The sequence below is a fragment of the Lissotriton helveticus genome, chromosome 8 (assembly GCF_964261635.1).
Source record: "Lissotriton helveticus chromosome 8, aLisHel1.1, whole genome shotgun sequence".
NCBI classification, from domain to species: Eukaryota; Metazoa; Chordata; class Amphibia; order Caudata; family Salamandridae; genus Lissotriton; species Lissotriton helveticus.
In genome coordinates this window covers 1176631653-1176658384 of record NC_136069.1, presented here as the reverse complement: position 1 = coordinate 1176658384, position 26732 = coordinate 1176631653, and the positions used below count along the sequence as shown (strand labels likewise).

Below are 26732 nucleotides of genomic sequence, written 5' to 3'. Positions count from 1 at the left end.
GTAATTGCCACTCTCCGTGTAGCCATGAGCAGGGCCAGTCGTACAAATCTACCACTCAATCCCTTGATGTGGGGCACACAACACAGCAGACAAACAAGCGGAGTGCACTGTAGCTCCACATCTGCCATGGTCTTTAAGTCTCTTACTACAGACGCCCAGAACTCAGCCACACTCCTACATCCCCAAGCAAGATGCAGAAAGTCAGCGTCCTCCTGTCCGCATCGCGCACAGCAGCCAGACTCACGCAATCCAAATCTATGCAACTGTGCAGGGGTATAATACACCTGCTGTATATATTTTAAATGTATGATACGTAAGTTTCCGTTCATGATAAGTGTACCCATTAATTCACACACATACTTCCAATCTTTCTCCGATATCGCATCAGGTAAACAGGCATTCAATCTCTCCCAACTTCTTTCCGGCTGACTTATGCATTCTTCCTTGACCAACCTATACAGTCTGGATATCAGTTTTTTATTAGTGGGAGTGGTAAGCACGAACTGTAGGGACAGCAATGTGGGAGGTTCCAGAGGGTAGGTGTCATAGTGAGCCCTGACCGCATGCCTTAGTCTGTACATCGTGAATCTAAACAACAACGTTGGATTACTGATATATTGCAGGATGTCTGGTGTGAGAAACGACCCTTCTGGGTAGATATCCTGCATTAGTTGAAAGCCTGCCTCTTTAAGCAACCGCATCGACGGCACTTCATTGGTCACCAACAGTGCAGCATGTTATTCTATGCACATGGCTGGTGCGTACAACGGCAGCTTGCACGCCAGACGCCCTATCTCCTGCCAGGCAGCTATTGTCGTGTTCACTGCATTTACCTTCGTTCTCGGGGTTCCACGTGCCGGGTATGTGATCATGCTGTGTAATGGAACTGGATATACATCCCCTTCCTCTACCGCAACATGTGGGGTAAACGCATGTGGTCTCATCCAATAAAACGCATATTGGGCTTGCGCACTCCAATAATATACATAAAGGTCCGGTGCCCCAAACCCCCCTTTATCATAATCACTTGTGAGAACCGACCATTTCACTCGGGCATGTTTGCCACCCCAGACCAACCGGAGCAGGGTTCCTCGGAGAATGCTAAAAAAAAACCTTTGACAGCACAATCGGGATGTTAGTAAACAAGTATAAAAACCACGGCAGGACCACCATCTTAATTAACGCAATACGATCCGCCAAGGAAAGCGGTAAGGTTACCCACACGTCCACCTGCTGTTCCAGCGTGGTGTATACTCTCCCATAATTCTCACGAATCACCTTATCCGGGTCTCGATGGACCCAGACACCGAGATATTTTATTGGGTCCATAGACCATACCAATGGGAAATCCATGTTCGGTTGTACCATGGACTCCATCAGAGGTATAACAATGGATTTATACCAATTGATGATGAGGCCCGACAAATGACCAAACCGTATGTACTCCTGCAGCAGCTGTCCCAGGTACCTGGAGGGTTCACGAACAAAAAGCACCATATCATCCGCATATAGCGAGATGGCAACTGGGCGATAGCTAAAGTTTAGTGCTGTTTCCCTATGTCTCTGCCTAATAACACATGCTAGTGGTTCCAATATAATCACAAAAAGCAGCGGAGACAAAGGGCAGCCCTGACGAGTGCCCCTCTTTATATCAAATGGGTCTTACGTCAAACCGCCAACACAAAACCTGTCTGATGGATCCGCATACAGCACCCTTGTCCACTGTATATACAGAGGCGGGAATCCCATGCGCTGAAGGATTAAAAACATATATTTCCACTCGACCTAATCAAACGCCTTAGCTGCATCCAGCATTACTGCCACGGCCGACATGCTTGACTCCAAGATATGAAACATGGAAAATATAGTCCGAAGATTGTGGGATGTGGACCTATCAGGTATAAAGCCTGACTGGTCTGGCAGCACCAGGCACGGCATCAGGGGTTGTAGATTAACTGCTAAAATCTTGGCAAGGATCTTGGCAATCTATATTAATCAGTGACAGGGGACGGTAAGAGTCACATTTATCTGGGGGCTTGTCTTTCTTAAGCAGTGTTATAATCAGCACCTGCCGCAGCGATGGCGGTAGTTTCCCCGACTCGTGTGCATCAGCATACACCTCTAGCAGATATGGAGCGATCAAATCAGCATATATTTTATAAAATTCAACCGTGAGGCCATCTGACCCCGGCAGCTTTCCATTGGGAAGGGCTAGTACAGCAGCCTTAATATCCTCAACGTCAGGCAAGCTTAAATATTGTCTATGGGCATCCGATAGCCAAGCGCACGCCACGTCCTCCAAATACCCTTCCAACTCAGCTGCTGGTGCCTCCCCTTTGGACGTATATAGGTCTGCGTAAAAGTCACAGAATTGCTCGGTAAGGGCGAGTGGGTGATAATGCTACTTGAAAAATTACTAATGGTAACCTGCACACCTTAGATTTTTCAAATTTACAGAAAATTATTGTAAAGATTGTGACTCACTGATTCAGTATTCATCAGTATTTTACTAATAGGTGCAATCCCGGAAGTCCCTGACTAGCCCCTGCCAGCTAATGCACATAGACTTTAATGCAAATGTTGAGAAAGGAAAATGTTCCAATGTATCTATATAAAAAAGAACTTTTGTTTAGCTATGTGTAAAGCAAATATATTGGTTACATATACATATTGTGGAGAAGTGTGGCTCAATGGTTAGAGCAGGCAGACCTTGATGCAGAGCTCTGGCCAGGGACCAGGGTTCGATTCCCGCCTCGGTGGGTCTCCGGCTCATTAATTCCCCTGACTGGATATTCTCGCCTCAGTGCCTGTTCTGATCATGGGTCCCACGCTGCAACTCTGGGCAATAGCTTGCTTAGTCTCCACAATGGCCCCAAAAGCGCTGGGATGCCTGGCTGCACCTGGGGGTGCCCAGGAGTGGACATCTCCCAGGAAGGGTTCCTAAGCGGTATACGGACAGCGCCGGGACACCTCCGGTGGAGGTAGCTGTGCGCTTTACAAATTCCTACATTTACATTTACATATGTGATTATGATTTTGCAGTGTCCCCCTGACGAAGGTGTGCCCCCTGACGAAGGTGTACGCACCGAAATGCATTGGGAAATGTTGGACGCAGGCAAATGTTTGACGCACTACTTAAGGATTGAAATTTGTGAAAGTGCAATTTTGTACAATTGAAGATTTGGAATTCATACTCTTATGAAAATTTAATACAGAGAATGAACTTTGGCTTTTTGAGTTGGTTTTTTTTCTTTCTGTTCTTCAATGTAACTTTTGCTTTCATACTGATTACATGACACATTTTGTTGAAGATGGGTATGAGATTTCACTATATTTGTCTTGTTGAGTGACTGTTATGTAAAATAACAGAACTTGCGATGAAGGAGGATCTTTAGAGTATAAAAAAGTTAGTTAAAAAGTGAATTCCTGCAAGCAGCAGTATACATTTATGATAAAGTTTTAAAGCACCTTATAGGGCATTTTTGAACAGTGCACCCTGATATTTAAACACATTGTGTTTGAAATCTTCAGTGATAATGCTACTTCCCATGGTGGTCCGTGATCTTATCTTTATGAGGTTGCTCCATACGGTCTTTAATCTTGCTTGCTAGTGTATGCCTTGGTCTCCCTCCCTCTCCGTATCTTCTCACTGTGTGTCTACGAGAAAGGTATCGTATTTCAGTTTCAGCTAAAGTATCATATTCCAAGATCAGCTGGTGTATGTGAGCCAAGCTATCAGATGATGGACCCACTGTGTATCTACGTTCCATTACCTGAAGTGCAGTCTCAGCTTTGAGAAGCTGCGCTCTAATAACTTTCAAAATGCCTGCCGTGGTACCAATGCACACCCCCCTAATTGTTGCCTCAAAAGCCTTCTACAGAGTGGAGGCATCATCCACTGAACCCTTGTTGAGTAAAAAGAATTGTTCTATGGCTTCCCGCACTGTAGCTTCATACACCGGATCGAGTAGTGCCTCCGAGCGCAGCCGCCACGTAAATGGGCGATGTATGGCCATGGGGGCCTAAATGTCTAACTGTACCGGATTGTGATCTGATAATGTGCGCGGCAAGTTTGCGACTCCAGGTACCCATTCTATTGCATCTACACCCAGCAGCCAATAGTCTAGTCTTGACCAGCTGTTGTGTAGTGGTGTCGCATGCATTCCCTCTTTCACAAGGGCATTTCGCACCCTCCACACATCACTCAATCCAAATTCTACCATAGCACTCTTCACGCATTGGGCTACTCTGGGAGTTTTGTGTGACATTGGATTGGACTTATTTAGCTCAGGGTTCAAGTATGTGTTTAAGTCTCCTCCCCACAAAATATCTGCTTCCGGCCAGACCCTCAGTTTAGCATACATCCATAAAAAACACTCCGGGTCATCTGCAATAGGCCCATACATTCTGATTTTAGTTACCAAATAGCCTCCCAGCTTCCCCTGTACTATTGTGCATCCCTCCCCTCGTCTATATATGTCCGTGCAGGCATAAATGCGACACCCCGTATAATCAGAATCAGCGAGCCTCTGGCATATGATGAAAAAGAAGACGCCAGTTTAAATCCTGCCCATCTTCCAGCAATACCTCGCTCTGTATGCTTAGTCAAATGTGTTTCCTGCAACAAAGCTATATGTATGTCATGGCGAGTCAAATAGGCCAGTACCTGGCGTACTTTGAATTGAGGCCCCTCACATTCCAAGTAAACAACCGGTATTAGTCACCCATATTGGAACTGAATGACCTCCGACAACCTAATAAAAAACGGGATCGGCAGTAGAAGGGTAATGCCAGGGCCACCTACGGCCAACTCGCCATAAAGATCAGCCCCCACTCCAACCGACAGCAACACAGCAATCACACAAATAAAATACAACGCATACCCCCACTGCCCCATCCACCACCCCCACCCACTTCAACCTCCCAATTAGATTGAGACCACCTCCATCCCCCCTCCCACACATTTACCCCGCCTTCCATACAACTAAGCAATTGGGAAACACCCGTTAGGGGGGGGGGAACGGCAGCGAACACTCACTCCGTGGTGAGATTTGCCAGACTTTAACTGTGTGGCACACTTGTGCACCATCAACCATTAATGTAGTCAACATCCAATACGCTGACCCAGCGCAAGTAAAAACAACTACATTCAAACATATGACACCTGTGTAGTGGAGTCGTCCCCTATCTGCAACTGTTCAAAAGCACAAGATCAGATTAGCAATCGCCCACAGCTCCATTACAAATCCACCCTTTTCCATCAGAAGGAAAACAATGTCACCATCACTAATCTGTGTCTTCTAGATTCGGTGAGGGTGATGGGCTCCCCGGAATGTTCTGTCGGTGCCTAGATTTGCAGATATGTTTTGAAAATTTCACGGTTGACTTTGAGCCTGTAAAGAAATGTGCTTGCCCCTCATGAGAAATTTTCAATTTGGCAGGGTACCACATTGCATATGGTACAGAGGCAGTCTGCAGCAGCTTCTTCACCGGCACAAATTCTCTACGCGCTGCCTGCACCGTCGGGGTGTAGTCTGGGAAAAAGACAGGTTGTCTCCCTTATAGTTAATGGGAGCCTTACCTCTGGCCTCCCTCAGAATGGCGTCCCTGTCAGCATAGTTCAGTAGGCGCGCTATTATCGGGCGCGGCGGCGCCCCCGTTTTAGGTCTGGGCCCAGTGAGCGGTGCACCCTCTCAACGATCATTACTGTGGATAACACTGAGCCAAACAGTTCGCTCAGTAGGCCATCAATGAATGTCTCCATTTTGGATATGGCGGTGGATTCTGGCAGACCAATAATGCGAAGATTGTTGCACCTACAGCGCACTTCTAAATCCTCATTTTTGTCTTTATGACCTCTAAAACCTTCTCCATTTGAAGAGTTTGGGTCCGGGATTCTGCTTGCGAGTCCTGCGTGTCCGATAGTCTGTTTTCCGGGACATCTAGCCTATGTTCATGCTTGTCCACCTTCTCCTTTACCACATCAAGGCCAGTCGCTAGCGCGTCTGTTTTACTGTAGATTGACTTCATCCCAGAGATGTAGTTCTAGCAGGATAGTCCTGGTGTCGTCCTCCGAGTCTTCCACTGTCCCTGAAGCACCCTGCGCCCCAGGCTGATCCCCCATGGCTTCGTTTGCGCGTGTGTTTCGTTTACTTTCAAACTGGAGTTTCGGCTGTTTGGGGTCAGATTTTCCCATAATGGGTGCAGTGTGTGAGCAGGTTACAGTGTGCCGTCCCTGCCACGTCTCTCCTTGTGGTCAAAGATCCAATGCTCAGATCCGCAGTGTCAATAGTCCAGCTCTCCAGTAGTGCAACAATTTTGCAGTGCCCCACAGCAGCCAGGTAAATATAGCAACATGTAGAGGTGCGTGCTGCTTCAATCTCTGAGGTTCAACGTGGTCGCGTGAATATAGCCCTCAGTCGTCTCCTGTAATCACTACTCCCCAGGCAGCGGCCAGTCACGCCTCAGGATTCGACCCCACACAGAGTGAGTGTATGGTGTTATTAAAATATAGCTTTCAGCACCACAGTGAGGTCCAATAACTGCCACTACCGCTCCCCGTTGTTTTCTAGTAGGAACACGGCCGCTCTACCATGTAAAAGGTCTGCCGCCAGTGACTCAGTCCGCACCATCCAGGATGCTCCCAGGCCGCGCCAGCACCCCACATGTGCTCGGGGTTCGCACACACCCAAAAGCACCAGCAGAGCCCTGCACACCCCAGCCCGCAGAAGCAGGCTAGGTCATGTACCAGGTCATTCAGACCGGCACCTCCACGCCACGGGGCATCAAGCCTACACAACTCCCCTCTGGTAAGTAGTGGCGGTATCGCTACTCCGTGCCCAGCCTAGTCAGCCCGCCCTGGCCCTCTCAAATACCGCCTGTGTACTAAGTCAGGGGCACCAAAGCAAGGCCACGCAGCAAGACCAGCACCCAGCCCCCACCCCACTTACTGCACCTCCACTGGGTCTCTAGGCGCGCCAAGCTCCGTCTGGGATCGGGTCTGCAGCCAGCTCTCAGCAGGCTCCTCTCGTCTCGCCAAGGCAGCTGCAGTTCTCCGGGGCTCACTCCGCCTCAGCCGCGTCTCCTACCACACTGGTTGTAGCCCCGACTCTGAAATCACTCACCGCCGGCGAAACGTTGTCTCGTGTGGTGCAGTACGCCATCTCTCAGGACTCTTACGCTCTTGCAGCAGAGTCGCGGGCAGGCGCCATTTTCTTAGGGGCTGATCCAGGAGAGTCATCCGCCAAGTAAAGTTGGTTCCTCCGCACCCACAGGTTCAGAAGCTTCCCCAATCTTGCCAAGGGGATGTAGTCACTGCTGCATGCAGTTTTTTTTCACAACAAAAACTTGCATGCAGTTTTTTAGCGGCACAAGTGTCCATAACGCATGGTACTCACCGAATAAGTGGGTCTGGCGTGCGGAGCTCCCTCAAGAGGCAGCCATTCCGCCTCACGCCGTAAGCATGCCCCGTGCTTCCTGAAGTTTGTATGTTACAAAACATTTGTGCACCAGAAGAAAATTATACACATATTAGGATGGAAAATATTATGACAATCTTTATCTGACACTCAAAGAAACCTTATGTAATTTCTTTGGGGAAAAAAATAAAATGCCTTTCAAAAACTGTGTCTTTCGTTTACCCAATGTGAGAGCCCACTGTTTAAATTCTCTTCACTAGACACTCCAAAGTGGACAAATGTAGAAAAAAAGTAATAAATTAATAACTATTTATAAGTTTAATTTTTTTGGTGGTAGACAAAATTCTGGCAAGGGCACAAGTTAAAGTTACCTTAGGGCAAGTGCTATAGTTACTAGACATATCTATAACGGGTGAATTTCAGTGTTTTGTTTTAGTTTAAAATGTTATGTTGTCACTGAAATTTTCACCTAACTATAATGTCATTTTAAACTTTGTTTTTTCATTGAATTTCTAGGTTTTTTTTAACATAAAGTTATATTTTATTACCTTACAAAAAGTCAACAAAGGGTGTGCACGAGGTTGTAGCCAGGCCCTGCATCAAAGCCCCTGCAGCAGCCAACCAACACTACCCACAGCCTTTGGCCATGCGTGGTGAGGGGATGGCCACAGGGAATTGGCTGTGGCCAGGTCTTGTGGCCAATCCTACGTGAGTAGCCAACCCCCTGTGCATGATGGAGGGTTGGCCGTAGGTAATGGCCTGTGAGAGGCCAACCCTATGCCAAGCTTAGCCTTCTGGAACACCAAAATATGAAAAGTAAGCCTATTGGCTTCATCATCAGGATAACATATCAATATATGAGGCAGGTCTATCATCTTCCTTCAATAATAACCAATATTTTAAATCAAAAGTATATTTGAATAATTCCTGCAATGTAATGCTTATTAATCCATTTATTTATTAATGTATTAATATTGATTACTATAAAAATGTTTAATAAAGTGTTAATAAAAAAAAATATGTATATGACTCTTTCTTTTACATAGTTTTTATTGTTATATTTTGTGGGTTAGAAATTTCAAAATAAGTAGTCAGAAACATATTGTTTAACTAAAACAAACATATCTCTGTTTATTTTTTTTAATGGTGCTGGGGGGCTATGGACTCCTTGCAGCCCTCAACAACATTTAAAAAAGTCTTGGTGGTGCACCTCCCTATTTTAGAGGCACAACTAAGCTCCAAGAAACATAAAAAATAATGCCGTTACGGGTCATTATGGCTTCTCCTTCAAAGGCAAAACAAACTATTGATGGACAGAATGCAGAATGATGTCGTACATTCACCCCAGTACAGAGATCTGGACCTAGATCCATAGTTTGTTTGCTCACCATGCCATTCCAGTTTGGACCCAGCCATATGCAAATCAGTCTTGACCCTGCGCCCAATGGGAACAGTCGAGCCCGAACTGCCAAACCAGGTCCTCCCTGGACTGGAAACAAGCATCCTAGGACCGGTTTCAGGGTTTCACCCCTCTTCAGCCAGGATAACTTGATTCCAGTGGCATGGAGAGCACGGGACTCACGTCTGAGCATACCCGTCCCACTCGGGGTGACAAATGCAAGAAGAACTATTGATGGACAGAATGCAGAACAATGTCATAGATTCACCTCAGTACAGAGATCTGGGCCTAAATCCACCGTTTTTTTGCTCAACGTGCCATTCTAATTTGGACCCAGCCATATGCAAATCAGTCTTGACCCTGCGCCCAATGGGAACAGTCCAACCCGAACTGCCAAGCCAGGTCCTCCAGGTTCCCATACTCACTACGCCACTGGAGTCAAGCTATCCTGGCTGAAGATGGCTAATAGCCAGAAACCGGTCCTAGGATGCTTGATTCCGGTCCAGGGAAGACATGGCTTGGCAGTTCGGGCTGGACTGTTCCCATGAGGCACATGGTCAAGACTGATTTGTATATGGCCATGTCTGAACTGGGTGACTTGGTGAGCAAAATAACGATGGATTAAACCTCAATCTGTGACTGGGGTGAATGTTTTGCAATTGTGCAACATTCCGTCCATCATCCTTTTTTGTTTTGCTGTTCACCCTATGTGGGAAGGGTATTCCCAGGCGTCGGTCCCGTGCTCACTACGCCACTGGAGTCAAGCTATCCTGGCTGAAGACGGCTAATAGCCAGAAACCGGTCCTAGGATGCTTGATTCCGGTCCAGGGAAGACATGGCTTGGCAGTTCGGGCTGGACTGTTCCTATGAGGCACAGGGTCAAGACTGATTTGCATATGGTTATGTCTGAACTGGGGTGGCTTGGTAAGCAAAAAAACGATGGATTAAACCCAGATCTGTGACTGGAGATGAATGTTTTGCCATTGTGCAACATTATGCCCATCATCTTGTTTGTTTTGCTGTTCTCCTTCAAAGGGCCAGTGAATAAAACACGAGCGGCTCTTGCCTCTCATTTATTATTCACTTAAAAAAATATTTACTGTGGGTGTCCCGGCGCCTAATTTTTTTGAGATGAGGGGGACCCCATATCCCGGGCTGTATTTTTTTAATAAGGAGAAGAGACTGATTGGACCCCTCCCTGAGCCACAAGTGGTCTGAGGGCCCTATCCTCAATGCCTTTTTTAAAAATAAGGGGAGGGGGCATGCAGCTCCCATCTTTGAACCACAAGGGCCCCTTGGATCCCATCTCCCAGGGCCTGTTTTAAGAATAAGGGAAGGGGGCACTCAGCCCTTCTCCTTGAGCCACAAATGGCCACAGGGACCCCATCCCTGGAGTCTTATATTCACATAAGTTGAGTGGGATGTATATCCACTCCCAAAACCCGCAAGAGTTCTGGGAACCCCATCCCCAGGTGTCTTTTGCCTAACATTAAGGGGAGGGGCATGCAACCCCCTCACCAACCCTTTCCAGGCTCTGGGGACCCACGGTTGTATTTAAGGGTAAGGGGTGCCCCGCCCCCCTCTATGTGCCACAAGTGGCCCAGGGACTCCAACCCCTGCAGCCTTTTGTTAAAAAGGATGAGTGTGCCCCCTTCCAAAGCCACAAGTGACTCCGGCAACCCCATCCCCCTGGCCTTTTTTTCACTAAATAGTGGGAGTGGAGTGCTTGGCCCCCCTCCCCAAGCCAGCAACGGTTCACGTGACCCCATCACCCGGGCCTTTTTTGTAAAATTATGGGGTAGGGGAAGCACCCCTCCAAGCATTAAGGACCCCAGGACCCCATTCCCCATGCCTCTAGTAAATGCCAGCAGGGGTACTCATAAAGCAGTACATTGGAGGCTGCAGGGGCAGTTGCATGGACCCCATGGCCCCGGTTGGCTTCCCAGCCAGCACCACACAGGGTGCTGACAGGAGCTGGCACTTTGTCTCTGCTCCTGCCCGTTGTGAGCAGCTGTTTTAGATACTCCCGCTGGCCAGGAGCAAAGTGGAGTTCCATGTAGGGACAGTGCAGGCAGGGTATGAACACAGTCTCCCAGGCAGAGAACCACAGTGTCCTAGGGTGGACTGTGTTGTATCTTGCCTTAAGGGTTGGGGTCCCCAGGGCAGATACCAGCACGGGGAGGAAGACGTGTGGTTCTCTTTACTTTATAATTACATTTGCCATGGGGAATGGGTTCCCAGGGGCCAATAACTTGCTTGGGAGGGGTCCTCACGCCCAGGTCCTCATACAATTACGTTTGGCCCAAGAAGTGTGGCCCCGGGCCCTAAGTGGTTCGGGGACAGAGGCCCCACTCACACCACCCTACCCAAACATAAAATAAAAATATTCCAAGGCCCTGGCCCACCCTGCGGTTCTATTTTAATTATAATTTATAGGCTGGCAGGTGTTTCTTTTTACAAAAAAAAGTTGCGATCCTGTTGGTTTTTATTGGCACCGGGGGTCCTCCTTCATGGACTTAGGGTGGCAAGCATCCCTACCCTACCCCCTTACATTTAAAAAATAAAATGTAGGGCAGGGGACTAAGTCCTGCATCCTGTAATGGCTGCCTGCAATATTTTAATTAATGTTGCAGCCTATCAATCCGAGCACTCACTCCTGTGTGCTGCATGTCTCCCGTGGGAGCAAATTGGCCACCATCCAGATATACAAATATTTTTTAGACTTAATATCGCAAAAATAACTGAACTGATTTATGCCACATCACAAAAAGCATGCTTCCTGACACATTTGGTGTCATTCTGTTCAGCCATTTTGCAGTAGCACTGCTAAAAAAAGTCTATGGAAAATGCATGGGAATTTCCCATTGTGGGACAACCCTTTTTTGTCTGCCCACGCTTGATTGATCACCCTGAATTGCTCCATGCTCAAAGTAGGCAAAAAATAACACTTTTTGGAAAGTTTCATGAAGATTTGACAGTTATTATCAAACAAAAAAGGAATTTCCAATGGAAAAGCTGTCTTAACTATAACAACTTAGTGGCAACCGCCACCGAGTAAAATACACGTATTCTCACCAAAAAATAAGCAAAGGTTTAAATGATGTATTAGTCAGGTGTGGAACAGATATAAAACAAACTTTTAAAAACCAAAATAAAACACAGAAATTCAAAAGTTATAATTTACTGAGCTAGCTATACTTTGCACCCCCCACCATGCACTCATATACTACATCACACATAACTAACTGTAATGTCACTTAACCTTTGTTTTTTCCAGTGAATTTCAGTTTTTTTAATGGAAGGTAATATCTTATTTCTATACCTAACTAACGGCATACTAACCTTCGAGTTTTATTCTGTGAATTTCTAGGATTAAAAAAAAATCTGATTCAGCCAACAACCCCGCTATGGCCATAGGCAGCCAACTCACATTTTCCTACCTTTTCTTTTGCTTGTTTTAAACTATTTTACATTGTTTTTCCCTGTGCCACGGTACTTCTGTGCTACCCATGATGCAAGCTTCACCCTCATTGTCTCGCAGTACCATACAAGCTTCTTTGGTGCTGCTTGCATGCTATCGTAGTATGTTGGGGTGATGCTTCTGTAAAGACTCCCGAGGAAGTACTGCCGTACCCCAGGGGAGGGTCACACTTGGTCCAATAGGAGTAATGTGGTAACTGTTTTTTGAGACATCTCTCTTGGTTCCCCTGCCCTGGAGGCCAAGGTATCTCTACCCTGCCCCCTTATTTCCTATTCCCTATTTTTGAACTATTTTAGGACACAGTGACCGAGTCCCCAGGTCCCCGGGTCCTGTAATGGTGGCTGCAAAATTTTCTTCAGAGTTGCAGCCAGTCAGTCAGGTCACTCGGTGACCCAGGACCTGTTGTCTAGTCCTGATGTAGCTGACAGGAGAAAAAGTTCCCTTAGCCAATCAGAAGGCCCTAATTTTTGTATTTTTTGTTTTGAAGGACTCCTGCTGGACCAACAATCCAGGTATACCTAACTTTTTATCCTTTGAAGGGTAACCTGAGCACCTCTTTGAAAGCTAATGTCTCAAAAACTGTTGAATGGATTTACACCGAATCACAAAAGCACTCTTTCAAAGTAAAGCTCTAACCCTCTGCCAAATTTAGTGTCATTCAGTTCAGCTGTTTTTTTGTGTCGGAGCACAAAGTTTGCTATGGGAATTAACATGGGAAATTAATGTTTTGGGATTGATTTTTTCTTGGTCTCAGCCTAACAGAAAGTTATGAAACGTTCCATGAAGGAACCGAGATGATTGAGCATTTTTTGGTACGTTTCAAAAAGATTCCTCAAACAGTGCCAAAATTGGGGGTATAGCTTGTCAGGCCCGCATGGCGGACGTGAGCTGAGTGCGCTCCGTCCAGCACCACACTGATCCTTAGTTTATCCTGCCTCATCTTCACTTCTTGTGGTCCCTGGGTTGTCCCGCTATCATCTCCAGAGGAGCCTTGCCCCCGAGCTGTGTTTGGTAGCCGCTGAAGGTCTCGTGGGCGACGGTGCAGTACTCGGCAGCAGCGGTGGCATGCATGTGTTGAGGCCATATTTGAAGCCACGGCATCGCCTGGATCTCTCTGCCGCATTGTCCGGCTGAGGCAGCGGCCGTGGAGGGGACGTGACTGATGGCTGTCGGAGTTGAGGCAGAGACTTGTGGTGCGGGGCTCGCCCCGAAATATCAGAAGTTCTAAGGCCCCCTGCCGGGAGAGCTGACACGGCCGGTGGCCTGCTCGGGACACGGTCTCGAGTGGAGGAGACTTCTAGAGTGTGGGACACGGCTGGCTGGCCGCCATTTTGATGTCTTTACTCCAGCCTGAGTGGCCCACAGTGGAGAAGAGACCCCCTGGGATGGTTGGAGTGGCTGCTCAGTGGGCGCCCAACAAGTGAGTACCACTGTCCTGCCTAGGAGGGTGGTTTGCTGCCTCCCGCCCCTCCATTCCCCCTCCCCCACTTTCATTACGGGTTTGGATCTCTTGGGGGTTTTATGGTCTTATCGGGCCACAAGGGGGGAACCGGGCACAGGTGGTAGTGAGCAGGGGAAGACCCTGAAGGTTGGTCACATTGGGACGGTTCACCGTGCCCCCTCCCTTCTTCTCAGCCCCTACAGACTGTCCAGTTGCTTCGGCCGGCTATCAGCCGGACAGCGAGAGCTCCTGGGGTTGTGGCACTCTGCCTGACATTGCTGCGATCAGAGTGGTGTGTGGGAGACATCGGAGGTTAGGTCAAGTCGCAGTGGGGAGCGTTGGCTGGGCTTGCCCCCCTTGATTCTTGTTGGGGCCCCGGCACTTTCTCTCACCCCCTCCCCCTCCTTTGGGTGATCTCTTTGGGGTACGACAGCGGTGTCGTGCCGCAGGGGAGGTGCCACGATTCAGAGGTTTCGTAAGGCCGGCCGGGCGAAGGACGGCTTGGGAGGCAGCCGGCCCGAACGACACCGGGAGTGAGACCCCGACCTCCATCTGAACAGCCATGCACTTACCACCTGGGGATTTTTCGGTCGGGGTCAGAGGTAGAGATTGGGCCATTATGACTAGAGACAAACCCGGCGGTGGCTCATCTAAACAGAGTACCATGGACAAATTCACGGGCCAGAGGGCTCCTGCGGCGCTGCCCGGGGAACCCAAACTACTGTACCAGATAATGCGGTCCTTATGGCCACCATTACACAATCTAGAGACACCTTGGAAGCCAAGATTGGGGCGGTCGGCTCCGATGTTATGCTCCTGCGTCAGGACCTGAGGAACTCGTAGCCCGCATTACAGAGATAGAGACAAGGATCTCGGGCATGGAGGATGTGGTCGGCACACTTCAGCAGAAAGTAGCGTCAATAGAGACCACCCAAAGGGGCCTAGTATCGAGAGTGTTAGACGCGGCGGGGAGAGCGCAATGCAATAACCTTTTGCGGAGGACTGCGAGAAGGGGAATATGGAACTATTTCTCACGGACTGGCTCGAGAGTTGGCTCCCCGCTGGGAAACTCATGACTTGCTTTGTTGTGGAAAGTGCACACAGGGCTCTGATGCAGAAGCCCACCTGGGAGCACGTCCGCTGCCCATCATCGCCAAGCTCCTCAATTACCACGACAGGGACATTATCCTGAAACAAGTCCGAGCTAAGGAACCATTGTTGTTTAATAATTCATGCATCTTAATTTTCCCGGACTACACTAAATTGGTGCAGCAGCAGCAGCAGTCGTTCCGGGCCGCTAAGGCCCACCTCCGTGAACTTAAGCTCCCTTATGCTCTGCTCTATCTGGCCCTGCTGCGTAGTATACTGGGCCCGCAGCCACTTCTTTGACACACTGTGCGGTTACGTCCTCACTCTCCCCCGGGAAGGGAATCTGACTCTTCCTCCGGTGGGCTCGCCCGGAACCAGCATGGGCCAAAGGGGAGAGGGGGCAGACGCTCCAAGTCCAGACGCCGCTCATGGTCTGCGGGTCCTGCGGCTCGGGAGGGCTCTGTGTCTCGGTCACACATCTCAGCGGACTGACACCAGGATGACCATGTCGCTTTCAGACATTGAGTACCTTATATAGGCCGATGGGGCGTGTGTGGGGGTTAGTCTCTCCGTGGGGCTCCACAGAAGGAGAGGGTGCCACTAGACAATGGGCTGTGATTTGGGGTTTTGTTGGTGGGTGAGGGGTGGGGTGGGACCCCCTGTTGGAGTCAGCCTGCTCTGCCTGCCGCGACAGGTACTTCATTGTTTTGGAGGTACAGGGTGGGGGGGAGGTGTTGTGACGTTGTGTTTTTGGGTGGGGGGTTTGTGGGGTTGCTGCACTGTCTTCATGTGTTCCGGACTCTTTTATGTCTTCTGGAAGATTCTTGCTGCTGTCCTGGTATTGTGTAGGATCTGCACAGAGTAGGAATGGCTGTTAGTTCCCGGGAGGCCCCTGGTCTTATTAGGGTTCTTAGCTGGAATGTTAGGGGGGTGCTAGAAAAGATCAAGCAGGGGGCTATTTTGAAGTCAGCCAAGCGAGCTCACGCAGATGTGTTGAGGTTGCAAGAGACCCACCTCATGGGGACTAATGCAGTATGTTTCCAGCACTTCGGATTTATACAGGTCTTTCATTCCGGGTTTGTGAGAGGTTCCAGAGGGGTTGCAATCTTAATAGATTGGAGGGTTGCATACACGCATGTTAAAACCTGGGGGGATCTGCAGGGCAGGTACTGTTCATACAAGGCCTTAGGGAGCGTCTATGCCCCTGCCTTTTTCCTGGTCGTTGGCTGAAAAGATTCTGCCCCTGTGGACAGATATACCTGAGGGCCTTGCGGTGGTGGGAGGTGATTGGAATGATGTGATGGATGTGGCCAGGGATAGATGGAAGTCCATGGGTTTATTTGAGGCCCGTCATCCTACTAAGCTGCATTCCTTAATGACGAGTCTTGATTGGGTCGACCCACGGCACAGGATGCATGGTAGTACACAGGGCTATACGTATCTTTCGACGGTTCATGGTTCCTTCTCCCGCCGGGATTATCTGTTCATCCCACAGGTCTTTGACAGCAGAGTGGTGGCGGCTGAAATACTCCAGTGCGGACTCTCTGACCATTCCCCAGTGGCACTTACTATATGAACAGGGGGGCCGGTGGGTCATTCTGATGGCGTCTCTCGGTCTGGAATCTTCAGAAGGAGGACAACAGGGAATGAATGGGAGGGCCCTAGATCAATACTTGGCTATTAACATGGGCTCGCTCTCGAGGGCTGAGTCTCTACGGGAGGCTCTGAAGCCCACCATTCGGGGTGGACATCTCATTCTGTGCCGCGGCCCGAAGACAGCGTAACGAGGCCCTGGTTCGAGCAGAGGCAGTTATTCTTGAGTTGGAGGTGCGCGGCAGGGAGGAGGGCGGGCGGCTTGCTCGCCTTCGGCTGCTGGTAGCGCAGCAGGATTATTCTCATATCCTCCTAGATGAGGCTCGCCAGGCCTGGCTTGCTACTCGTAGTAGGATTTATCAGTTGGGTGACGAATCTGGTAAAATGCTGCACCGATTGTGTCAGGGTTCGCTTCGCCGCCAGGTCCTCCCGGAGGTGGTGGGGTTGGATGGGCTCCCGGTATCAGGCGCGTCGGCTATCGTGAGTAGTTTTGCAGAATATTATGCTCAGCTGTATGCCCATGTGGAGTGCCTTCCGGCGAAGGTCATTGATCGTTTTTTGGATGATCTCCCTTTGAGGGCACTCTCAGATGCAGTTAGGGAAGGACTAGAAGACCCGCTTACTGAAGAGGAGCTGGGGACAGCCCTGGGAGTTTTTAATTCTGACAAGGCCCCAGGCCCTAATGGTTTTCCATTTTCAAGATGGTGTCGCTCCCACGACTATTTAATTACAAAATCATCCCTATGCGATTCCCCCGCGGTGGTTTCGGAGGGTGAACTCGGTTCTGGGACAGTTTGTTTCGGAGGGTGGCGCGGTTAGGGTGGCTGTCCAAAAGGGCTTCCTCTCTACATATTGTGGTGGGCTGGCAACCTCTTATATTTGGTCCTATTATGCTGCATCGCATCTACTTGTCCCCAACGAGTGGTGGTATGGAGATAGGGCTGACCCAGCATACGCTGTGGAGCGGCGCTGCATGGGGATCACTCCCTGCACACTATCCTTTATTCAGCCCTGTAGAGGCGTCCTGTTCCGCCTGCCATGCGGATTGTAGTTCAGATTTGGGGGCAGGTATTGCGAAAGATGGGCTGGTGGAATAGACTAACTAAAGAGTAAGCATGGGCGGATTTTGCGGATTGGCAATCCGCGAACTTGCGTATTTACGGATTCGCAATCCGCGAAGATCCGCGAACTCTAGCGGACTTGCGGATTTTTCCGTTTTTTGTGTTGGCGCGTGTTCGCGCCGATTTTGGGACAAGTTCGCAATTGCGAACTTACTTTTCGGCTTGCAACGGCCGCGACTATGTTGTTTCTACGTCTGGTTTATCATCACAGGTTCACAGCACCCTCTGTTTCACCACTGCCACCCTCTGGGACACCCATGCCACCCTCTAGTACATCCTCACAGGCACCTATTAGGTTTATTTATTACTGTAGATTATGGTGGTTGAAAAAAGCTAGCACACCTGCCCTTCTTCAACTGCCATCAATTAATTTGTGTTTCATTAATGTGTCAGTAATTTTGAAAGTTCCAGTCTGGCTGGCACCTGCTTCCTTCCTTATCTGTAATTTGCTATTTGTTGCAGTGATTTTTTTTTTTTACAGGACCTTTATGGTGCTATTCTATGAGCCTGCTGTTTGGGTCATAGCAGGGTCATAGAATTGTTGCAAACTCTGGAGGGGCCCATCAGGAAGCACTACCTTGAATGTTACTAATGTTAAGTTTGAACTTTTGCACCTGCTCATTGCTTTCATTTTAGCTAAAATCGTTTTTTTTGCAATTTCGCGCGTTATTTGGGGCGCGAATCCGTGCGAGATCGATTTCGGAAGCCGCGAATACGTGCGAATACAAAATTGTTTTTGTTGCGACGTGTATGTTCGCGTGATCTTGCGCGTGTTCGCGAGGCGCTTCTAGCTATTCGTTTGCCAAGTTACCCTATCGGTCGTACACGGGCGCGGCCATCTTGTTGGCGTGACGTAATTCCGTTTCCGCCCGCTATGTGTAATCTCGCAAAGTGTGCTGCTCGCGAGTACAAGTTCGCGCGTACTCGCAAGGAAAATCTCGCGCGAACTTACCCACGCGGTCGTGAACGGGCGCGGCCATCTTGTTTCTCATTCATTGCTATGGTTCTGGGCATGCTTTCTCTATCCTCTCTCAATCTCTGCCATCCTTTGCTTGTTTGAAGTTTTTTTGATCTAATTTTACTTATTATCTAACCCTCTATTTTTCTAGCTCTATATTTTTGTGTTTTCTGCAGCTTTTAGTTACTTTTAAACTACTTTTTTAAACTCTTTTATTTTCTTCTTCACTATTCTATTTCTTCTTTATCATTTAAGTTTATTTCTGCCCAGACCATGGTAAAGGGAGCCGGGAAGCACCCTGAGAAGGGGAAGGGTCCCGCACCCCGTGCCCGGCTCCCGTGCGGGCGTTTAAGGGGGGAGCAAGTGGTCCCGAGGGAGATCTTTAGCGCGGAGGAAGTGGCGGCACTGATCTTCCATGTCCAGCGCCGCCTCCCCAAGACGATCCTGGGAGGCGGCAAGATCGCGACCGGCTATGGCATCCGGGAGCGCCGCCAGCGGTGGGAGAAGGTGTGCCGGGCCATGTACAAGATCTCTGGGGTCCGGCGCACGTATAATCAGGCCACCCACCGCTGGACCGATGTCATGGACCGGGAGCGGGACTTGCTGGACGCGCTCGGCGTAGAGGTCCCCGGGCTTGGTGAGTAGTAGTAGTAGTACATTTACTACTCTGTTTTATCCGGCTCTGTTATTTGCAAATCTTTGTTCTTTACCAAGAGCAATAATGCTGCCGATTACATTGAGGTAAATTATATTTCAAAATCTTCTATGCATTTCATTTTCAGGTGCACTGCTCTCCTTCTCAGTAGCCTTGCTTGCTACTATGCTTCTTTGTTTTGTATGTTGTGTTCAGAAGCATTTCATTGGCCTGAGAAATTATGTATCAGTGTACTGTAAAGAAAAGAACTGCGTAATGCTAGACAGTAAGGGTCATATTTTCAATTACCGGCGCATCCCTGCAAAGTAGCAGGGATGCGGCAGTAATTGTGTGCCATGCCACCACCACCCATTGGCCCAAAACGTCACAGAAGCCTTACGCATCTGTGCCGTAAAGGCAGCGCATTGCTGGAGTTGCGTGCCAACGATGGCGCAGCTCCAGCAATGCTCTGGGGTACCCTATCTCCCCAATGCTGCATCAAGCCGTACGTCGGCTTCAAGCGCGCAGGGTTTGAGTCATGCATCATTGTCATAAAAATGACTGATTGACATCTTGTAGATTTCCCTCAGCCACTTTTAGGATTCGTTCCTGCGCAGGTACGCCCTCCCTTGCGCCGGAACGCCCCCTGATGGCGCAGGGCTTTACAACGTGATGCATCGCCCATATGCCCATATGTGTTTTTTTTTTAATATATACGCCGCACCAACACCATGGCGAGTCTTTTGTTCTGCCGCTGCGTCAGAAAAGGCACGCAACAATGGAGGAAAATCAGCCGCAACTTCCGCAAGGGACTTATAAATCAGCCCCAACAGACTGAAGTCCAGTGTCCTTCCTTTAGACAGTCACATGGCTATCAGAAGAAATAGTGGCGGTGGTGGCGGGTGGATTGATAGTTTGAGTATTCACTGATCTGCAAGCAGGATGGACTTTGTCTGTCACGTGTTGTGCACTACTGCCTGCAGTGCCAGGCCTAGGCAAACCTCTTTAGTAGTCTGTTTATTGAGTTACATAGGAACTTTCTAAGTCAACGTTCCGCAAATCAGGCAATACGAATAACGTAGTATACCACATGAGATAGATCCCGTGGAATAGTTGTCTATCTATTTGCTATTTTTCCAAAATATGTTGTTATTGTTCTTTTGAAATGTTTGATTTGGTTGAAAAATCTCATCCATGTTTTATGGTTTTTCTTTCTTTCATGTTGTACATCAGCTCCCCCCAAGGGCAAGAGGACACAGGAGGAGGGTGCTGAGGATGCAGGCCAGGATCGGGCAGGCGAGGGCTCCTTTGCTGGCCCCAGTAAGTTTACATTTTACTAAACAGTACCTATTTTTTCCTAGCGTTCCTCATTCGATTTTTTCTAAATCGTCTTTGATCTTCTTGTAGACTGAATATAAATTCTTATCCTGCCTCGAATATGATGACTCCCTGTGGTATTACTAGACTATTTTTATTAGTCTGTCTGTGTAGCTAACTAAGATTGGACATTTGGCAATTCCATTGGACTCCCATTATATTCAGCAATACCTCTATGCACTGTCTCCTTACTGACTAGATAGTGTGGCAGAGTCATTCAGCTCCCGAAGTCACCGATTATAGATCCCCAATGATCTCTAGATTATCGTACGCAGGACAAGAGAGTAGTACGGAGTCACAGCACAGTCAAGAAGTGTCAGAGGCACTCATGCTTGCAAAAATTCCAAAACCTTTAGCTCATCCACTCTAGTCTAGAGGAACAAAAACCACAGAGTCTATTTAAGTGTAAAAGCTTTATTAAAAGTAAACACATTTATTGAAATCTACTTTGTCATAAAACTATTTAACTGTAAACGGAAAAGTGGTTAGTGCTGACGATTAATTGGACACATTTCTTGTGGTCGAGCCGAACTCTCACCTACTTTGAACTTGATCCTGGTCGTGTTCTTAGGACTCAGGAGTCAAGCTTCTGTCTGTTAGGAGAAAAAGTGGTGCGTGTTAAAAATCAAAAGCAAGCATTCATCAGTTGTGCATAAAAGTGCAGCAAGACAACAGCCTTCCCTGGAAAATGGGACATTTTTACTATGGAGTAGACAGTCACAAATTATTACATTGTATTCTGTTTTTTTAACATTTCTCCTAGACCAAATATTATATAGTAGTGAGTGGTGTATTCTAACTTTCTTAAATGTACTTTGTAGGTGTAACATCTGGTGACGGGGCCAGCGCGGAGGTGGCTGATGTGTTGGACTTGGACTCGGAGGCCTCTGGGGAGGATGCGGCGGTAGAAGAGCTGGTGGCCGTTCCTGTGGGGGATCAAACGGTGGTGGCGGAAACAGGTAAGCTATATATTCCTTACTTATTGAGATTGAAGACTGCATAGTGTGCTTTCTGCACGGGTGTATTACAATTACAAATCAACCAGGTAGTAGCCTCCTCGAAATGTACTTCGACTTAGCTGTGAAGTTTTTGGTGAGAAGAATCCCAATAAGTTCTTAGACGAACGTGATGGATGGGATGAACGAAAAGCGAAAGAAGGGTGTAAGTAAGTGGGACGCGAACTTGTATGATGGCTGGCAAAGAAGAACGATATGTGTTTGCTTGGACCCAGAGGTGGCTGGGAAGGAAAGAATATGGTATGGTGCATGGCTGGGTCAATGATGAAGCAAGGATGGGTGGAAGGACAGCAGCCTGGGTGGGTGAAACAGAAACTGTATGTGTGCGTATACTTTGAATGAATGGATGCCTGGAGCATGGTATTCTCTGACTCTTACATAGCAAATGTGTATCTAGAGAGAGTAGATGGTCGCCAGGTGAAGTAAGTGTTACCTTGAAGAGCATGTACCACCGCACCCGCACGTCCGTCCCAGTGCAGGGAAGGCAAGGAAAAGAAATTGTAAATGTGTCCAATACTTCCATGAATAGTAGCAGTACTTTGTATTGCGTTTGCATTCACAGCATATATCTGGTTATTACGGTGGACACTCCGTACCTCTCTTAATAACTTTAGTTTACTTGTAGTACGTCATTCATGTGTGGGTGTATCACTGTGTTCACTCAATATTAAGCAAAGCACCTAAAGTCATCTCATCTGTCATTAAATACGTCCCATGTGAAGTGATAGATAATCAAATTAGTTAGCTTCTTCAGTTTCCTTTTCTAGTACTCATTTGCACTGTAGGGTGAAAGGTAAATTAATTAAGCAGTAGCCCTTGTAACAGAGTATTCTCAGTGCCACCCGTAATAGAAAAGTAATAGCTTCACCACCTGCATGTACTGGACCGGTACAGTAACGCAAGTCTGTCTCCATCATCATGGTGTGCAACTTTTTTTCTCGGGTGCAACTTCACTGTGCTGTGTCCATGTCATTCTGCCGGCTTGCATAAGATAACGTACCCATTTCCCTAAACAAGAGAGAAGAAGAAGAATAAGACTGGTGTACTGTCATAGTCGACTGTAATGGAAGTCCATAGTGGTCGTAGAATTAGTTCATTAAACTACCACTACTGTTAGAGCAAGGATGCAGAAGTGGGAGGGTTACATAGATACTGTCCTCAATAGTTATGTACTGTGCTTTCAATTTGCTACTTGTACTCTGTGACCCAACTTTCGGCTCAATCACTTTGTGTTATTAATAAGGAGCATTGGTTACAGACTATGTCTTTCTTTCTTCATATAGTTGCTCCTTCTTCCAAATCAACAACAAGGAGGGAGCAGGCTAGATTGGCCCGGCAACGGAGGCTGGAGGCCACAGTCGCCGAGTATCGGCGGCTGGTGGCCCTGGAGGAGGAGGAGGACACGCAGTCGAGCGGGGCAACATCTTCGACTGCATCCTCCTCCGTGACTAAACCAGCGGGACCGAGCCGGGCTAAGAAAGCCGACCGCCACCGCCAAGCACCGGAAACACCAGCTGCCCCCCACAGGAGCTGCAAGGAACGCCAACACCGCCTCCGAGTCCGCATGTCCAACCTGGAGCAGGAGGTCCTGAGGTATAAGACCTTGGTTAAGGGCCTCCGCTCCGAGCTTGCCACCCTCCGCAAGGAGTATGATGCCCATGCCGCATCATGCACCAGCACCAGCACCCTCCAGTAGTGGAGTGTCCCTTGCCCTTTTTTTATAGACTTTTGGGGGGTGGGATTTGGGAGTTGGGATCGTTTTGGGACGTTTCAGAGACAATCGTTGGGGTTAGGGTGGGTGAGGGAGATTATTTTGTTAGGGATAAATAAATATATTTTTCAACTACTTTATCTGACCATACCTGTTTTTTACTGCTTTTCAGTCTGGTGGGTGGGGGGCGGGGGTGTAACAGTAACTTTGTTTTCCTGAACAGTCGTAGGACTTTAGTAGTACAACCGTCAAACTCTTGTCTACTCCGAAATAATACTCCATTATACTACCTCCCACCAAACGCTTATCTTACCTGTAATTTGTGTTAGAAATTAGGGCTAGGCCCAGGGCTGGCTCCAGGTGAAATGGGGATTAACGTTGTCATTCCTGGGCGGGTGACATTTCCTCATTGCGGTGTTACTAGTGGTGTGACACAGTGGCAGTTGCATGCCTATGGAAAAAAAGAAAACGAAACCTTGTTTGTACTCCTTACTGTAGCATTACAACGGTTACGGTACGATCGAGAAAATAGCAGGTGACAGTACACTAGAACAGTGCCATAATGTAGCCTAACAAATGGTAAAGTATTGCAAGTATAACTAGTACTTGCGTTGAATTTATTTGACATTGGCTACTACTACTAGAAGATATAGTACTGAAGCTGAGTAAGTCTAGAAGATATCCTCGTATTCCTTCACCAGCCTGTTGCTGCTATCACCTTATCCTCCCCAGCAAGTGTGTGGAATTATTGATGTCATTTTAGTCAGACATCAAGCAAAACAACACAGCCCGGGGGAAGAGGGTTAGGGTTTGTAAAATGGATGGGAATGGGGGTTTCTTTTTGGGTAGGTTTTGTTGAGAGAAGAAAAAAAAAGCAGAGCATGGACAAACAATAATTGAAGATACAGAGTTTACAGACAATCTTTGGTTACAAAGTAAAGGTAAGCACATGCAGTCACACTCATAGAATAAAAGACAACAATGGATACTGTATCTGTATTGCGTATGTTGTTGGAGTTGTCCTGTTGAAATTGGTAAGTAAGTTGCATGCAGCAAACAATTCCTCTTATTGGCGGCACTCCTCCATTCCAGCTGACGCTTCGTCCATCAATGTGGTGGTGACCACTGACAGAAGAGACACCCTGTCCACTGCCTGCCTGGCGGATGTTGACTGAAACCCGGCCTGTAATTATTGAACGGAAAACAGGAAGTGCTATTACAATACCACTGATAAATAAATAAAAGGTATGTACGCTGTGTGGTTCAAAAAGTCACACTTTGATGATGCCTAGCAGAAAAATGGTTACAAAACGTACTTTGAAAGTAACAGTAGACCCAAATACAGACCGTGGATTGTATTCAAACCACTTGCCTGCAAGCAAAAGTATCCATAGCCAGCATCGCTCCAACAGTGCTCTACAACAACAGAACCGCGTTGCAATAGAACCCCCCTAAACACATGCAATCCTGCTGCTAGGGCTAACCCTAACGAACCCTAACTTACAAAGTGCCAAAACTGGTGTTTCCTTATGGATTTTGTCCAACTAACTTCTAGCCGGTATTAGACCTTCCCAGGAATGCCCCAGGCAAGACCCGCCAACCCACCCGCAAAAAAACACCCGACACAACACCACCAAACAGCGAAAAAGCTAAATCTCATACTTACAATGTCTCTCGGCCTTCGGTCCAAACGCGGCGCTGTGCAGCTAGGTCGTCATCATCATCAATCATCATAACTCCTGTTTTCCACCACGGATTTCCTGAAAAGCAAATGCAATCAAGATTAGACTGTCGCAGCAGTGCTTCGACAGAGACCCCGGCCGCAACCCACCCACGAACAGCAGGAAGCCCCCCAAAATGCTACATTGAGCAAGATGTCTGAAGAAATGGCAAAAAAAAGGCTGTTCCTTATGGATTTTGTCCAAAACACTTGTATCCGGTATTAGACCTTCCCAGGAAAGCCCCAGGCAAGACCCGCCGGCGCCAACCCACCCGCAAAAAAACACGCGACACAACACCACCAAACAGCGAAAAAGCTAAATCTCATACTTACAATGTCTCTCGGCCTTCGGTCCAAACGCGGCGCTGTGCAGCTAGGTCGTCATCATCATCAATCATCATAACTCCTGTTTTCCACCACGGATTTCCTGAAAAGCAAATGCAATCAAGATTAGACTGTCGCAGCAGTGCTTCGACAGAGACCCCGGCCGCAACCCACCCACGAACAGCAGGAAGCCCCCCAAAATGCTACATTGAGCAAGATGTCTGAAGAAATGGCAAAAAAAAGGCTGTTCCTTATGGATTTTGTCCAAAACACTTGTATCCGGTATTAGACCTTCCCAGGAAAGCCCCAGGCAAGACCCGCCGGCGCCAACCCACCCGCAAAAAAACACGCGACACAACACCACCAAACAGCGAAAAAGCTAAATCTCATACTTACAATGTCTCTCGGCCTTCGGTCCAAACGCGGCGCTGTGCAGCTAGGTCGTCATCATCATCAATCATCATAACTCCTGTTTTCCACCACGGATTTCCTGAAAAGCAAATGCAATCAAGATTAGACTGTCGCAGCAGTGCTTCGACAGAGACCCCGGCCGCAACCCACCCACGAACAGCAGGAAGCCCCCCAAAATGCTACATTGAGCAAGATGTCTGAAGAAATGGCAAAAAAAAGGCTGTTCCTTATGGATTTTGTCCAAAACACTTGTATCCGGTATTAGACCTTCCCAGGAAAGCCCCAGGCAAGACCCGCCGGCGCCAACCCACCCGCAAAAAAACACGCGACACAACACCACCAAACAGCGAAAAAGCTAAATCTCATACTTACAATGTCTCTCGGCCTTCGGTCCAAACGCGGCGCTGTGCAGCTAGGTCGTCATCATCATCAATCATCATAACTCCTGTTTTCCACCACGGATTTCCTGAAAAGCAAATGCAATCAAGATTAGACTGTCGCAGCAGTGCTTCGACAGAGACCCCGGCCGCAACCCACCCACGAACAGCAGGAAGCCCCCCAAAATGCTACATTGAGCAAGATGTCTGAAGAAATGGCAAAAAAAAGGCTGTTCCTTATGGATTTTGTCCAAAACACTTGTATCCGGTATTAGACCTTCCCAGGAATGCCCCAGGCAAGACCCGCCGGCGCCAACCCACCCGCAAAAAAACACCCGACAACACCCCCAAACAGCGAAAAAGCTAAATCTCATACTTACAATATCTCTCGGCCTTCGGTCCAAAGTAACGCGCTGTGCAGCTAGGTCATCATCAATCATCATAACTCCTGTTTTCCACCACGGATTTCCTGAAAAGCAAATGCAATCAAGATTAGACTGTCGCAGCAGTGCTTCGACAGACACCAAAAATTACACACAAACCCCCGGAACCCCGCCAAAGAGCACCTCAAAGGCAAGCAAGTCAGCAAAAACGGCAAGAAATTTTCACCTCATATTTGGTCCAAAACACTTTTGTCCATTATTAGAGCTTCACAGCAATGG

At 48.1% G+C, this 26732-nt stretch overlaps 2 long non-coding RNA genes across 2 annotated transcripts in view; one reads left to right on the top strand and one right to left on the bottom strand.

Annotated features, from left to right (window-relative positions):
• Window positions 1-20399, top strand: part of LOC144771913 (uncharacterized) — an 825386-nt gene extending 804987 nt beyond the window's left edge. The window contains exon 3 of the long non-coding RNA XR_013599544.1: window positions 20368-20399. This is a non-coding gene — a long non-coding RNA (uncharacterized LOC144771913). The remainder of the gene's footprint in view (window positions 1-20367) is intronic.
• The window catches only part of LOC144771911 (uncharacterized), a 150245-nt gene that overhangs the window by 9933 nt on the left and 113580 nt on the right, over window positions 1-26732 (bottom strand). The gene's annotated exons all lie outside the window — the stretch shown is intronic.